The following is a 16,944-nucleotide window of genomic DNA, read 5'->3' on the forward strand; positions in this document are numbered from 1 at the left end:
AGATATGGCAGTACGAGAGGCGCAGCAGAGATGCCGTAGCTAGCATGCTGGAAATCGCCAACGTCACAGAGCGAATGAGTGGCGCCGACATGCTGCGCTTGGTGCTTGCGGCCAAACAGCGATACCACCTCACGGTTATTTTTGATATAGCGACAACAGGTATTCAGCTCACGTTCATCAGAAGAATAAAGCAGACCGTTCGCTATAAAACCTTTTGCGACGCTTCCTGCTATGCCGTCAGTCTCTCCACCCTTAATGAGCATTTCCACACCAACTACAGCGCTGAGGACATCGCCAGGTGGGGGAAGAAATTCCCTGTCGCCAAGTGGAGGCGCTCGTCCATCTCTTTGACCGAGATTTGTGAAGCTTTCGGACTTATGAATACGTCGCAGATCAAAGAAATATTCCTCGAAAACTTTATAGACCTTGACCATTTCAAAAGATTTGCGACGGTGTCCAAAGCTAACCTCCACGACATTCAACTCCTGACTGACGCAAGGAAGCAGCCGTTGTCCGTGTTCTACGTGGTCCTTCTGCTCGCTCTGGACGCCATGCGCTACATTCAAAAGGACGGCCCTCTGAATTCGCCCACAATGCGCAGCGAAGATGTCTGCTACAAGCACCTGTACGACAGCGCCCAGCTATGGCGCGTCACATACGTAGCGGCACTCGCGACTCCCGCTAAAGACCGCCAGCTCCGCAACATCTTCGAGGCCACGCGGCAGGCGCTCGCTGACTACGGCCCGCTTCGGCGGCTGGTGGCGGCCGGGAACGACACGGAACACCTCCGGGCCATGGTGGGCAATTTCTCTCTCCTGCTTCCTGGCGAACTGATATTCCGGGAGCCTGCCGTACCCCGCATGCCAAGGAACGGCTTCGTCCGGAACTTATTCTTGGCGTTGAACTTTGAGTTCGACTCTAGACACGAAAAGGCGCGCCAAGGCGTGCCCTGGTTTCGAGACGACGCCAAGACCAGGGTCAAGGACCGCATGTTTTTTGTGAACGCGACCACACTCTACGTGTCTTCGCTTGGTTACGTCTGGCTGAGTTCCGGCACCACCGACCCCCTGCTCGCCGACGCAGGGGTGATCGCGAGTCGCATGGCAACCTTGCTGTGGATTAACCTCGTAGACTGGGATGGCTGGTCGCCAGAAACGATCACGGCGCTCGAATCCTACAGGTAACGTATATTACTCCGACTTGAATTCAGTATGAAAACGAGAGCTCCGCTAAAAATGTCTTTCACGGAGTTTGTGGATTCTGTTCAGCTTATTCGTACATGCGGTGTGACGCTTATGTGATTCGTTGCACGTTGGATGGTTGAACAACATTGCAGAGTGTACCATTTCCGAGGTGATAATTTAGGAACGGAGGCAATTTCACAAACCGCTCTTAGAAAGCCTGTTGTCGTTAGCCAAAATTTTGTCGAACTGAAGAAAAACGTTCAGTTTTCCTTTTTAACACCTAATATTTTTAAGTAATCGCTAACCTTAGCCTGTTTTACTCACTCGCCGGGTAGAATAAGTCCGCATTCAGAACAATTCGGGCAATCATATATGCAAGCTCTTCCTTTGTTTGTGTTCTCGCATCTATATATTTGTCTAGGCAGAGCGTTGTAGATTGTGTATTTTCGTGTGGTAGTCGATGAATAACGTTCATCTGTTGAGTACCTCCGAAAACTGTAGTAAGCACAACATGGCATGAACCTACGCACGTGGCGTGTGCATAGAGCAAACTGGAAAATTGAAGGGGACACTTAAGCTCTACCTTACGGTTGTTTACGCGATAGCGTTAATGAGTTCTTGCACTTATATACGAAATTGGTCATACTCAACTTTACATCCATATGTCCCTGAGGGTCCTCATGCCACTCCTATCGCATTGGCGCTGCGATGAAAGGATGTGCCAATTCCTTGCGATGCAAAATGTTGCCGCCGGAGGGCCTTGTGCGACCGAAGGTGCTCTACCTGTACCACCTGTTGAGATCAACCATTAATTTAACTGTAGCCTATCATGTTGGTTAGTTTGTTCACAATCCAATGGGTAGGTTGTGACGTCTCACAAAATCACACGACCACATGGCCCACCCAGGTCGCCTCTCCAAGGGTGCCTGCCTGGGCTATCATACGCCACCCTATTGATCGCCCGCAACGCTAACAACCCCGGCGCCGGATTTTGTGCGTAACGCGGCTTTTAACGCTGTCGTGTTTCTACATGAGCACACTGCCATTTCATGTTAATAGAGCTCACATTTCGCTCTCTGCGGCTTCAATCTCTACAGCAACAATAAAGCCGCCCTGGCAGTGTGAATCATCGCGTACTAAAACCTAATTAGGGTATACGTGGCCTGTTCTGTTAAAACCGTGAAATATATTTGTAATGGTAACGGTCACCTACATTTCCTCCCCGGCTGGCCTCTACCCCGTGTCATGGCTCAGATTTATAGAAGTGTAGAACTTGGATGGTGCTCACGTTAAGGATTCAATATTTGCTTGTGTCTTCTCAAATTGACCGCGCTTTCACTTCGTCAGGACCGCCAGAAAACTGGAGGTTGCCGCCTCAACTCCTCCACGTCATTGGTTCATTACATGCGCACTGGAGGCTTCCGAGGAAGCATTTGTTTTATGGCGAGTTTATTTAGTGTACCCTGAGCCATGCTGCAGTGAATCTCGACGACACAGCTAGGGCGTTGCCCGACCTATAGCACGTCCTACGATAGGCTCGAACTAAGTAAAATCAGGTAGCCGGGATTCAACAGAACTAAATGGAATCCAACCGTCCGAGCCACACTTGACGCGACGAAAATGCTTTCGCACGACATGGCGTCAAAGCCACCACGCAGCTTAAGATCAGAAAATGGAGAGAGTCAGCCACAGTGGACCCAACACCACAGCCATCACGCGGCCGATTAGACAGATGTTATATTGTGCAACGGGGAGGCTGTGATGTTGGAGATAAAAAATGCAGGTGGCTTCGCCGCACACGCGCACCAGCGCACCACCTGTATTTCTGCTAGCACTATGCCCAAAAAAGAAATTCTAAAGTGCCTCCACGCACAGCACCGCGAAAGTCCTCATCCCCGCATAGGAGACCCTGTCGTGCGCTCTGCCAAGCGGGTGGCCGGTCGGCACCGGGCCCAAAATGGACATCGCCATGAGATGAACAGTGCCCGTATCCGCGAATGCCACGGGAGGCAGCGAAATGAACTAACATAAAACGGACACCAGAAGAGGTGCGCGACATCGACCTCCAGCGTGTTTCGGACGCTGCTAAGCCAAGACGCGCAGGAGCAGGTGTAGAGTTGGTTTAGTCTTTCACATGCACAGCGTTGTGCTATACAAAGAGAAAACTACTTCCCCTTAAGCTCCCACAAGGCAATACAAGTGCTCAGTGAGAAGCTATACATAAAAATAGGGGTGGAAAAATATCTGCCGTCTTTTGTACGTAGTTACAACTTTGCGCGTCTCTTTTAACGGTAGGTGTTCAGTGCTGTCTAAGAAAAAAAGATTGAAGCAGCACAGTACAGTGCTCAATCAAACACCTCGCGAGGTGCATTATTAAATAAAAAAATGCGTGAAATGTTCCTCGCGAATCGTCTGTAGTAGGGAGCAAATCGCAGAAACCTGTGACCTGCAATTTTTCTCGCCGACCGCAGCGGCCGCGTTTCGATGGTGGCGAAACACTGAGGCGGTCGTATGCAGTGGTATATCAGTGCACGTTAAAGTTCCCCATGTGGTCAAAATTATTCCGGAGCTCTTCACTTCTGCACCTCTTTCAAGAGCGTTGGCTCCTACTCATCAAGTTTCGAGATATCACGGGGTCTTCTACGACACAGTATCACAGCGCCATATGTGGCTGCAACTACTCATCACGTTTCGATATTTCGTGAGGTCTCCTACCACCCTGAGATTAAAGCGCCATCTGTAGCTGCAACTGGAAAACAGCGCATCTCTCAGTGAAACTTGTAGCGCCATCTACAATAGCATTGTAGAAACAACGACCTGCCGCATGCCAATGACGACGTGACTTTCTATATTATGGTGGATAGAGGTGGAGCTATGTGAGTATGACGTCAGGGAACGAAACGGCCCAGTTTCGGTTTCTCGAATCCAAGATGGCGGCTATTAAAATTTGTTGTGCCCTCTCATCTCTTGCCCACCTCTCCTCTCACCAAAAATATCCTAAAAAGGGCAGGAAAACTGTCCCGTTACTGGACCGCTATACATGTATACATTTGTTCCACTCTAAATACTCCGACAACAATGGGAACCCATACGGGGGCAGATGTATACCGAATTTGCTCGCGGAAAAAAACCCTATGGGCTGTGGTATAGCAATAAAACCACAATTACAAAAAGTTAAACATTGTATACATGCAATTGAAGCGTATACATGCAATTGAAGCGTTACCATATAGCACCGCAAGCCGAATTCATGGCCCACCTTGACCCCCAAACGAAGCAAACTCTGTTTGGGACATATCTTGATGGGGTGCAACACAACAATGGGTAGACATGCATCGTAATTTGTCCGATAGGTGCGTCTAGGCGGCAATCGCTCCGCTATGCGGCGTTCGTGCACGCGTAGCCGAGCATGGTGGCAGTTCACCCAGTTTAGAGGATATTACAGTCCGTCTCTCGCGTTAAAGATCCCCAGGAAGTCGAAATTATTCCGGAGCTCTCCACTGCGGCACCTCGTCCTTTCTTCTTTCACGCCCTCCTTCATCCCTTCCCTTAGGGCGCGGTTCAGGTGTCCAACGATATATTAGACAGATACTGCGCCATTTCCTTTCCCCCCCCAAAATTATCAGAATCCCTTCCCTTACGGCGCGGTTCAGGTGTCCAACGATATATGAGACAGGTACTGCGCCATTTCCTTTCCCCCAAAACCAATTATTTTATTATTATTAGAATACCGGCGCGTTCTTCTTCGCTTTCTTCATCTAGTAAACGAAACAGCAAACGCTCGTTACTTCAACCTCTTCCACACGGTTGCGGCCCTTCTTCGTTTCTTCGTTTACTCCCTCTTTGTCGCTTGCCTTACGGCGCGGTTCACGTGTCCGTCGATATGTGAGACAGATTCTGCACCATTTCTTTTCCCCAAAAAATAATTTTCATTTTTCTCAGGCCCGACCACGGCGGCTGCGTTTTTATGAAGGAAAACTCTGAGGTGCCCGTGTGCTGTGCGATGTCAATGAACTTTAAAGATCCCCAGGTGGTCGAAATTATTCCGGAGCCCTCCACTACGGCACCTCTTTTTTCCTTCTTTCACTTCCTCCTTTATCCCTTCCCTTACGCTGCGGTTTTGGTGTCCGCCGGGATGTGACAGATACTACGCCATTTCCTTTCCCCAAAAACCAATTATTATTATTACTTTTCTCAGCGCCCGTGTGCTGTGCGATGTCAGTGCACGTTAAAGATCCCCAAGTGGTCGAAGTTATTCCGGAGCCCTCCACTACGGCACCTCTTCCTTTCTCCTTTCACTTCCTCCTTCAACCCTTCCCTGACGGCGCGGTTCAGGTGTCCGACGATATATGAGACAGATACTGCGTCATTTCCTTTCCCCCAAAAGCAATTATTATATCACTTTTCTCAGAAGACAGCTGGAACTGCGAGAAAAATAAATGAAAATTGCTTTTCAGGATAGGAAATGTCGCAGTAAGTGTCACTTATCTCTTTGGACACTCGGCCCGCGCAGTAAGGGAAGGGATAAAGGAGTGACTACTAGAAGCACGGAAGAGTAAGGTGCAGAGTGGAGGGCTCCGGAATAATTTTGACCGCTGCGGTGGGGTTCGAACCCGGGTACTCCGGCTCAGTAGACGAGCGCCTTAACCAATCAGTCACCACGGTGGGTGAACTACGAGCCTACGCCTGTATTTGGAAACAGAGGACGCGCTTAGTCCTTGCTGAAATTGTATGGTACAAATGATGGCTTCTTCGCCGACCGGCCGAAGGTCTAGATCCCGGGTTTTATTAGATGATTTAAAAGTTTGAGTAGTACGTCGAGCCTTTCTGTGGTTAGTCTCAATCTGTCGCGCAACCAACGTCATTCCAATAGCACTTTTGACACTTTAAGGTTATCATAATGGCGCCCTCCACTCGTTTGAAAATTTATGGTCTAAAGGAAAGTAGAAATGTGTAAATCTGAACTCCAAAATGGAATTTGGCACTATGAAAGCAGCCCTTATGTTATCCCCTGACTTAGTCTTTGTGTAGTTGTTCGTGAAATGCATCCACCAGAAATAGCTGCTGGTTGAGGGTCAGTTTATTTTCATCGATAAGTGAGAGGGGCTGACATCTTTCTTTGTCAAGTTGATAAATTGATTTCAACCGACTGTAAACAGAAATTGAGATTGATTGCTTTGCTCATGACAACTGATGCCTTCTAGCGGCTCTTCGAGAGGATATGTGGAAGCAAACGTGTATTAAAAACAAACATATAGTATGCCAGCAATGCTGCTGCTATCTTTACACCAAAGGCGGAGCGCGCAATTTTATAGGCTCAATGGAAAATCATCCAGAGAAGAGTGCAATATAAACGGAAGAATTATTTGTGATTTATGGTATGAACGCCTGATTTAATCACAGTTGAAACAATCTTCAGTAACGCATTATCAGAAGTTTAAGAAACACATAACGCTATAATTAGAAAATAGGCCCAAAATTTCTTTTCTAATATCAGTCTGACAAAACTTTCATTGCAGAGAATGCATGCTGGCTGCATCACCCGCCAGATACCTTGAGTTCATGCATGAATTAGTAGCGCTCAAGGAAGGGCTGCAAGTCGCCGCCGTTGTCGCGGCAGCAGGCACAGCCACCGATGAGGCCATCCGACCTGCGCCTGCAAGAGCGTCGTGGTACACAGTTCAGAATGCCTGGAGCCTCTTCCGCATTTCAAGAGCGCAATTCTTCTACGCGCCCTTTGCCTACTACCGTTGCAGCACCTCTTATGCAAAGCCTCTACTGAATGAACTTGTCAGGGGCAACGGTGACTTTGCCACAGCATTCGAGTGCCCGCACAGCAAGGAACTGAGTGAACAAGGTGATGACTGTATGAGCTATAATGCTTTGAACATTTGGCATAGAGTGATGTAGATAGAACGTTTCGAAGTGATTATGCATGTGTTTGTAGTTTCAGATCTTTTTGAGAGATTGCCTTCTAGTCGTTATTTTTCTGCTCGGAGTATTTGCGGTTTTTATATGTACAGCCTTCGGATTTCAGGTATCTAGAATGAGACGAGTGTTTGTTCCTTTGAGTTTACATAAACTCCTAATCTTTGTTTACTCTTCGCCATGCACAAGTAATTAGAGATTTCTATTTCTATAAATTTTTACTTAAAGAATGATATAAATCTTATCACAGGCTTTTGAGGCACATTAAACTGCTCACAAACCTTGCCTGTTGATGTCGTCATTCACTTGATGGAGCAGACGCTTCAAAGTTTCAAAAACGCCATGAAAACAAACCTACAAGCAGCATAGAAAAAATCATAAAACATGTAACCTTTCCCTCTATTTTGTAAATGGTATAACGTCCACGCTTTATAAAGATGATCTGATAGGATCCTAGAGGTATGTAAGTTAAACTTTGTGCGTCTGGAATCATTGCAACCTCCGTTGGACATTGTGTGGCTCTAAGAACGCAGCTTTGAGTTTAAATGCACTTCCAGGCTGAAAAATAAATTCGATAGATGTTTCTGATGAACATCATTATCATGACTGCCGAAATCCATAGCTCACACTCTGACTAACATTTGGCACGCAAACGTTTTGTGCGTGCCTGTAATAGATAAAAAAACCTGCATAGAAAAACTAAGAAAGATACTTAACAGTACTTGCGTACTTTGAATGGAAAGCAACGAGTTTTTAATTTCATTTTTATTTTTAAACTTGTCAGCTTTCTAACTATACTGTAAATGGTATAAAGTCTACGCTTTATAATCAGTTATGAAGCAACAGGTATGTAAGTTGAACTTTCTGCGTCTGGAACATCGCAACCTCCGCTGAACTTATACTCCTAACACACGGCAAATTGATTATCATTCCCATCGAATGACATTTGCATTTAATGCCATTAATCGGCTGCTACACGGGAACATTTAATTTCATTAGGTTGGAATGACATTCGCCATCGAATGAGTTTGGAGAACTCATTCGCATTCGATCTCGAACCGAATGTGTACTCTGGACACCAGACACGCAGCAGAAACAAGTGACGAAAAAATAGCATGCGCACTGCGAAAGTTAGAAATTGTATTTATTTAGTTCTGCTGAAGAAATATTAGTTTTTGTGCGAACCTCTTGACAATAGAAGCTGTCGTGCATACCTGTTACTATCGGTCCCAGCAGCAGCCAACGGCAGCGGCCGACCGTGAAGCAGGGCCTTTCACACGATCGTCGATTATTTTGGTTCGCATGATTCTTGCTAGTTGGAGTTCTACGTTCGTTTAGTTCGTAAGTACTTAAAGATGTAACTGAGCACTTAAACTTTTGGAAGTCATCACCGCGCTCCGCGCGCCTCCGCGCACCGCCGCGTCAGACATTTTGTTTGTCTACGTTTATCGGATTCGTGGTTGCCTTTGCACTTGGCTCGGCTTTTTATAGCTAAAGTGATGAAGAATTGCCGGAAGTAATATTTTAAGCTTATATTACTATAAAGAAATGCTCTCGCCCGCTTTTGAAACACCACAATTTCAAACATCTTTTATGCGCACTGATGTCTTTCAATTGTACTATATATTTCACTGGTCGTCACATCCATCATTTTCGAATGACATTATTTTTACCGTCTAGCACCGAAGGAGACCTAATGACATTCGATGAATCGAATGACATTCGGCTGGAATGATATTAAATTTGCAGTGTGGCAGGGGTATTACTGTGGCTCAAAGAAGAATGCAGGTTAAAGATTAAGTGCGCATTCACAGTGAAAAGTAAATGCGCAAAATATTTGTGATCATCATCATCATCTGGACTGCGCAAGCCCATAGTTCACTCTCAGCCAATTTGTCACGCAAACCTTTTGTCCCTTCCTATAATACCTATAAAACCAGCACAGAAAAATTTCGGCGGGCAATTAAAAGACTGCTTGAGCGCTTTGAATGCAATAGCAACGACTTTCTTATTTTTATTTCCATTTTTATTTTCATTCAGTTGGAAAAGTTTCTCTAGATTTGCAAAGACGCATCTACTTTTTACCGAACAGTCGCAAGGCAACGCATCAACTAGGTGCACCTTTGTTCTCCATGCGCACCACTGCGGTTTTGTCGCCTATGGGTTTTGTGCTCGCCTCAAAAGCTAAAATTCCTGTAGTCAAATTTTCTTTGGTACCCCAGAGATGCTATCTGGAATTTGTAGGACCACTGCTGCTGGTCAATGCTGACATCAGTTTTTGTTGCTGATTACCCAAGCAATTATCTCATATTAAAACGAAATTTCAGACCGGGAGATGCCTATGGGAGGTATTCGAGGCATTAGTCTCAACTCGTCACAAGTGCCTCTTGCATCAAAATGTCTTCAGTTTATGAATGGCAATGAAACCCATTGTCAAAGCTGGTTTAAAGTTTCGAGGAAATGGTATGTTTAGCAAAAAAAGCATGTAAGCGAAGCTCAGCTTTAGGAACCATTATAAGCGTCTGAACAAAGCTCAACCACACACTTGCAGTACTCTGTGGTGCGTGCTGTAGTTAAACAATATTTTCTCAGAAACGTCGTAGTTAAAGAAAAATTCATCCTGCTCCGAGGTTCGAACCCAGCACCACCGCTTCACCGGAGCAGTTCCTCTGCCAACTGAGCTAATCGGGACGGCAAGCTTACGGCAGTGCGAGAGCGAATTGATTGAAACAGTGTTTGGTCTAATGCTTTGGGGAATCCTCAAAGGTTGAGTAGATTTTCAATAAGAGAGCAATTACTGATATTCAACCAATCGCAGCTATAGTGCTACAAAGGAAAGCTTCGTAGTTAATGAAAATTCCACCCAGGTCTGGGTTTCGAATCGGAGATCAACATTTCAGTGGCGCAGTCGTTTAGCTTAACTGAGCTAACCGGGGCGGCTAGCATATTCTATGGTGAAGTCGAATCGATGGGTTGATCTATTCTTCCATTTTGTTTTCGGACACCTGGAAGCATAAGAAGGAAACTTAGCCCATCACAGGTTTGTCTGCGGTGCTCAGCATCCGGAATATCCACCAGGTGACAGTGCAGATCGTAAGGACTTTGTTTTCTCATTGTCATATGCCGACTATTTGGCAAACTTGAGATAGAGAGAGAGAGAAAAAAAAACTTTATTGAAGTCTCTTAACATATTGGCGGTTCGGTCTTCGTCTTCATCGCTGTCGACGCTTGACCTCTTTCAGCAAAGTTGGGCCCCTATTCCAGGGCTCCACTGAGCCTAGCTGCTTCGCTTGTGTGCTGCACTAGTGCACTCTGGGCAGTGAGCTCGCAGCTGGTGAGCCGGCTCTCCCATTGCTCCGCACTCGGGGTCTTGTGTTGGTGGAATGCGTAGTTGCATTCACACTCCCAGGTGATATGGTATAGCGTAGGGCTTGCCCCGCACCACGGGCATCTGTCCCTGCATTGTGTAACATACACTTTGTGTAGGATGTGTAAGTTAAAGAAAGTTCCCGTTTTCAGCCTCCGCCTACTAGCTGCTTCTTGCTGTGTTAGAGACTTATGCGGAGGAGAGTATCTAATCCTCCTTCCTCTTTGAAAACTCAATATCTCCGAATATCCAATCTCAATGGTATAGTGATGACCCACAGTTTGTGGCTCCTGAGCTCGGTACGTGATCTCGCGAGTTAAGCAATCCGCCTTTTCGTTACCCTCTATTCCCGTGTGCGCCTAAATCCAGATTGTCCTGTGGGTTGTGTTGTGTTTGAGATGCCCTGCTATACGGAGGATATTTAGGACGGCTGCAGATTCTACCTTTCGTGTAGTTTCTGCATGCATCTTCTGAGTCGGTAAGGATGTATAGTGACTTGAGAAAATCGACGCGAACACACCCCACTCTAAGCCAAGCACAAAGCTATGCAAAGGCACGCACTTACCGATGCCTACAAGAACTCTACCCACTACAACTTCACTACAGCAGTTATAACAGATGTTGCATTCCCTGCAGTGTCCAGTCTCTTGTTGTTGCGACTGTAGGAAGAAAGATACGGAAAGGGCACTAGCCTGCCCAGTGGCTCATTCTGAGAAACATTCGCTTTAACGTGCAGACAGTTGGAGAGTTGAAAAAGTTGAGAGAGGAAAGATTGAAAAAAAGAAGGGACGCGTCGTCTCAACACGGCGTCATCTGTAGCGATGAGGACGGTTTAGCATTAATTATTCAAGAAACACACAGCGATGAGACGCCGAGACTATCGGGCTACTGGTCGCGCAACAGCCCGCCGAACAAAAGGAACACGTCCAAAGGTAAGGGCAGAGTGATCACCTTCATGGAACACGAAATGATCTGCAGGAGCGCAATCGAACAGTGCACGTTGGAAGTAATCACGGGCAAGAAGAGGAAGGAGAGCACTTTCCTGGTGAACGTCTACAGCAATCCGTCCCACGAACAACAGAGGTTCAAGGCACTATTCCACAAGTCGACTTTAGTTGCTGGGAGCAATACGCTCCTGGTGTGCGGAGACTTTAACGCTCCGAGCCAAGACTGGGGCTACCACAGAACGACGGTCAAGGGGAGAGAGCTGATGCAAGACGCCACCGACGTGGGACTGAACCTAATCACGGATCCGGCCTTTCTCACCAGGATCGGCACATCGGTAACGAGAGGCACCACTCCGGACTTTACCTTCGTCAAAACCGACGGTGGATCGAGAGAAGCGATATGGAGAAACACGGGCCAAGAACTGGGCAGCGATCACTACAACGTGGAGGTCGTCGTAGCGCTCGAAGGCCAAGGCAACACCGGCATAAGGAAGCATCGCATTACGGACTGGGACGCCTTTCGAAAGGCACTACCAGCGGTGTAACTGGACATTACGGACATCGTGCAATGGGCGGCCAACGTCGTTGAGACTACGGAAGGAGCCACCAAAGAGCTGGAGACGGGCGAATGGATAGACAAGATGGACAGTGGGCTGGCCCACCTGATAGAATCCAAGCAGTCCATAAAGGCGAGGTGGCTGAAGCGACGAACCAACCGAAGTCTAAGGAAGAAGATCGTCGAGCTCAACAGGCAGATCGATGTCCACTGCAGGGTGCTATGCACCCAACAATGTAACAAGGTCTGCAACGAAGCCGACAGACAGATGCACAAGGACAAGACGTGGAACATACTGCAGCACCTCGACGAAACCAATACCAATGGCCACCAACACAACCTGGCCAGGATCCTACACAAGGCAATCTGCGAACACGGGGAGGACGAGGTCAAGCGACGCTTGGACGCCCAGTATCTATCGACCACCCCCACGGAAAGACACCCGGATTACCAAGGCAACGAGAACGAGACGCTAGATCGAGACATCCAGACGTGGGAAGTCAGAGTTGCCCTGCAGGATCTCAATGGCAGGTCCACCGCGGGTCCCGATCGAGTGACCAACCGAGCGCTCAAGAACCTCGACGAAGCGGCCATTGAAACGCTCATGAACTTCTACAACAAGTGCTGGCAAGAAGGAAGGCTGCCCAAGCAATGGAAAGCAGCCAAGACAATCCTCATCCCCAAGCCTGGCAGGCCGCCATACATAGAGAACCTCAGGCCGATCTCGCTCACTTCGTGCGTGGGAAAGGTCCTCGAGCACGTTCCCATGAACAGTTGGAAGTGTTACCTGGAATAATCGGAGCTTTACCCCAATTCTATCATTGGGTTTCAGAACAAGCTCGGGATGCAATACGCCATGATTTTACTGAAGAACGAGATCGTCGACGATACGACGGGCATCAAGAACAACAGAGCAATACTCGGGCTGAACTTGCAAAGTGCCTTCGATAAACTAAGGCACTCGGCTATCCTGGAAAAAGTATCCAGACCAAACATGGGAAGGAGAACATACCATTACATCAAAGACTTCCTGACGGAACGGACAAACGAAATCTGCGCGGCAGACCTGCAGCTCGAAGAGAAGCAGCTGGACAGCTTCGGAAATCTGCAGGGTTTGGTGCTCTCTCCACTACACTTCAACCTCGTGATGATCGGGGTGGCCAACCGCCTAGAAAGAGTAGTGGGCGTCCGGCACGCCATCTAGCCGACGACGATACGCTATGGGTACCGGGAGGAAGCGACGAACACATTGAGACAACGCTGCAAGAAGCGGTCAACGCCATCGAGGAGCAGCTGGACGGGTCTGGACTCGTTTGCTCTCCGGCCAAGTCAGAACTGCTGGTGATACCACCGAAAGGAGCGGGCAGGAAAAGAAAGTATATGGAAGTAAAGTACGAGCGTCCCAAGATCACGGTCAAGACGGCGGAAGGCCATATAATACCGGAGGTCGAGAAGATTCGAGTGCTCGGTCTGCTCATCCAGCGAAACCGAGTCAATGGTGAAACGGTTAACAAGCTAGCGGGCAAAGCGACCGCGGCAATGAGACTCATCAGGAGGGTGTCCAACAGAAAAGCGTTGATGAAGGAGGAGAGCCTGACTAGGCTCGTTCAATCCTTCGCAGTTAGCCACATAACGTACGTGGCCGCCTTCCACAACTGGAGGCCGAGCGAACGTAAGAAGGTAAACGCCACCATATGCAAGGCGTATAAGGCGGCACTCGGTCTCCTCGGGAGCACGAGCACGGAACAATTCATGGCGCTGGGAGTCCACAACACGCTGGGCAAAATATCCGAAGCACAGCGAACGGCGCAACTCGAGCGTCTCTCTGAAACGAGAACCGGAAGACATACTACGGGACCTTGGCCTCGAGCCGATGGAAGGCACGCTGGAGAAAGACGTACCTATACCGGATAGCATCAACAGAAAGCTCAGGGTCTGCCCAATCCCGCGGAACGTGAACCCCGAGCACAACAAGGAGTGGAGGCTGACGAGGGCCAGGGCTCACGTGGACCTCCACGCCAGAGAAGAAGGCGCCGTCTACGTGGACGCGGCAGAGTATCGAGGGAGCAGCGACGCATATGCGGCGGTGGTTGTCGGGGAATCGACGGGTGCAACGAAGACCGCGGCGACCATCAGGACTCGAGAAGCGCACCGGGCGGACGATGTGGCCATCGCCTTTGCCGTCTCCGATCCCGGATGCACTAGTGTTGTGTGACTCTATAACGGCAGAGAAGAACTACGCCAAGGGTAGGGTATGTAGTGAGGCCACAAGAATACTGCGCAACGCCGAAGACATCGGACGCAGAAGTGCTGTGTTGATCAAGTGGTTTCTGGCCCACATGGACAGTGACGTGCCGGAACGCGGGAATGTGAACCACAACGAGACGGTCAACTCGATCGCGCGAGGACTAATCAACCGCCCCGCTTCAAGCACGGATGACTCGGAGTGTTGGTCGCAGTGCAGTGCCAAGGACAAGATGACCACCTGCAACTAAATAGTGAAATGGTACAGACTGAACAGACAGACTATGCCGCCACCTCACCCGGGGCTTACCCGGAGGGTGGCAGTGTTATATAGACAGTTACACACGGTGTTCCTGCTCACCCCGGTGCTAGCTAAGCACGTATGTCAGAGTGTGTACGCGAGTGACGCGTGTACACTGTGCGCGAAGGAGAGAGCCACCGCGGCTCACATCCTTTGGTACTGTAGTGTAAATCCGCGAGAAGCCAGCGAAAAGACGACAATGCCGCCGCAGCTAGAGGCTGCAACTAGGAGCTATGATCAAGAGACAAAACTCAAGGCCGTTCAGCAGGTCTCGGCAGCTCTAGAAAGGCAGCGACCGAGCGAAACCGAGGAGAAGGGGAGCAGCACACCCAGGAAGAGGGCGGCGGCCCTCTCGGACCCGCGGAAGTAGCGAGAGACCAAGACCTCGAGGAGATTAGCGCACGAGACTGACGTAGTGGCCGCGTCGCGGTAAAAGCTTGTCCTCCCTGCGTGGAGGGAGCCTAACCGATTCTGCAGGCATTTTCAATAAAGTTGTTCTCCCTCTCTCTTTAGCAACCGATACACCCGGTGACGAGGTGCCTTCGACGCATTGGCGAGAGTTCCTAGATCCAAGCATCGTAGGGCCACTATGCCACCTCTCGCTACATGCCTGCAGTGAACAGCCTGTGGAAATGTTGTTAATAGGTACCACAAAATCCGGGCATGCTAGTTCAGGCCCTATCGAGAACCAACGCTCACCATTTCCAAAGAACCCGCCGCGGTGGCTCAGTGCATAGGGCGCTCGACTACTGATCCGGAGTTCCCGGGTTCGAACCTTACCGCGGCGGCTTCGTTTTTATGGAGGAAAAACGCTAAGGAGCCCGCGTGCTGTGCGATGTCAGTGCACGTTAAAGATCCCCAGGTGGCCGAAATTATTTCGGAGCCCTCCACTACGGCACCTCATTATTCCTTTCTTCTTTCACTCCCTCCTTTATCCCTTCCCTTACGGCGCGGTTCAGGTGTCCAACGATGTATGAGACATACTGAGCCATTTTCTTTCCCCAAAAAACCAAACCAAAAGAAACCATTTCCAAAGAATAATGGGAGGTCGTTATGCCTAGCGATAACCTTAAACGCCGGCAAGGACAAGTAGCGAGGACTAACGCTGCGGCCACGACCAAAAGACTGCCGCGCTCGCCGCGGTGTCTGAGCGTTTAAAGCGTTCGTCTAGAGGCGGAGTACATGGGTTGGAACCCCACAGCGGTGGCCGCTTCTCAATGAAGGTGAAGCGGAACAGGCGCCAGTGTGCTGTGCAATGTCAGTGCACGTTAAAGGTCTCCAGGTGGATTAAATTATCCAGAAGCCGCCACAACGGCAGCTCTTTCTTCCTTTATTTTTTCACAAACCTCCTTTATTACTTCCCTTAGCCCTCTAGCCCTGCTCACCCTCTTTCCCTTCACCTAACCGAGAGACGTGGGAGACAGCCCTGCTCACCTGTTCTACGTTAGAGAGCGAATGAGCCCTTGCCGCTAGGGCCCGAGCTGCAGCGGAAGTTACAGCGGTCCCGGACTAGGAACATCTCCTAGAATTTTTAAGGGGCTGACCCGGAAAGCTAGTGCCCACTCTCTCCTGCTAATTATTATCCTCATAATAAGCCTGGCTACACTCACTGCAGGGCAAAAGCCTCTCCCATGTCTCTCTAATTATTCCTTTCCTGTACCAGCAGCGCCCACCCTATGCCTGCGAACTTCTTAATCTGATTCGCCCACCTTGCCAATTCTGCCGTCCCCTGTTACGCTTGCCTTACCTTGGAATCCACTCGGTTACCCTTAAGGACGAGCGGCTATCTTGCCTTCGCATTACATGCCGTGCCGAAGCCCATTTCTTCCTCTTGATTTCGACTAGGATGTCATTAACCCGCACGTTTGTTCCCTCACCCACTCTGCCAGCTTCCGGTCTCTTAGCTTTACACCTATCATTTTTCTTTTCATGGCTCGCTGAGGTGCCCTTAACTTAAGCTGAATCCTTTTTGCTAACCTCAACATTTCTGCTCCGAGTACCTGAGTACCTTTAAGATACAGGCTGCTTCTTGCCCACCTTCGCATTGAAGTCGCCCGTCAGTACAGTGTACTGCCATTTTACTTTGTTCATGCCTCCATAGAAACTTTCAAGGGTCTAGTCATCATGGCTGCATGTAGACGCGTAGGCCTGCACTACCTTCAGCTACTTTGCCAGCTATATCTTGATTAATGAGGAATCCCACACCTAGTTCTCGTCCATCCGCTAATCCGCGATAGCACAGTATGCGCCCGTCCTTAAGCACTGTATACCCCTCACCTGCCCTCCTCACTTTACGGAGCCCTATGGCATCCCATCTAATGCCCGCTAGCTCCTCGCACAGCACTGCTTGGCTAGCCTCATTAGATAAGGTTCAAGCGTTGAACGTTGCCAGGCTCATATTCCAATGGCGACCAGCC

The 16,944-nt window shown here is 48.9% G+C and overlaps 1 pseudogene; it reads left to right on the forward strand.

The window, feature by feature from the left end:
* The first annotated feature begins 12,067 nt into the window (after window positions 1-12,067).
* LOC144103558 (uncharacterized) lies at window positions 12,068-14,897 on the forward strand (annotated as a pseudogene).
* Window positions 14,898-16,944: the final 2,047 nt, after the last annotated feature.

Source organism: Amblyomma americanum, chromosome 9, assembly GCF_052857255.1.
Source record: "Amblyomma americanum isolate KBUSLIRL-KWMA chromosome 9, ASM5285725v1, whole genome shotgun sequence".
Classification (NCBI taxonomy): Eukaryota; Metazoa; Arthropoda; class Arachnida; order Ixodida; family Ixodidae; genus Amblyomma; species Amblyomma americanum.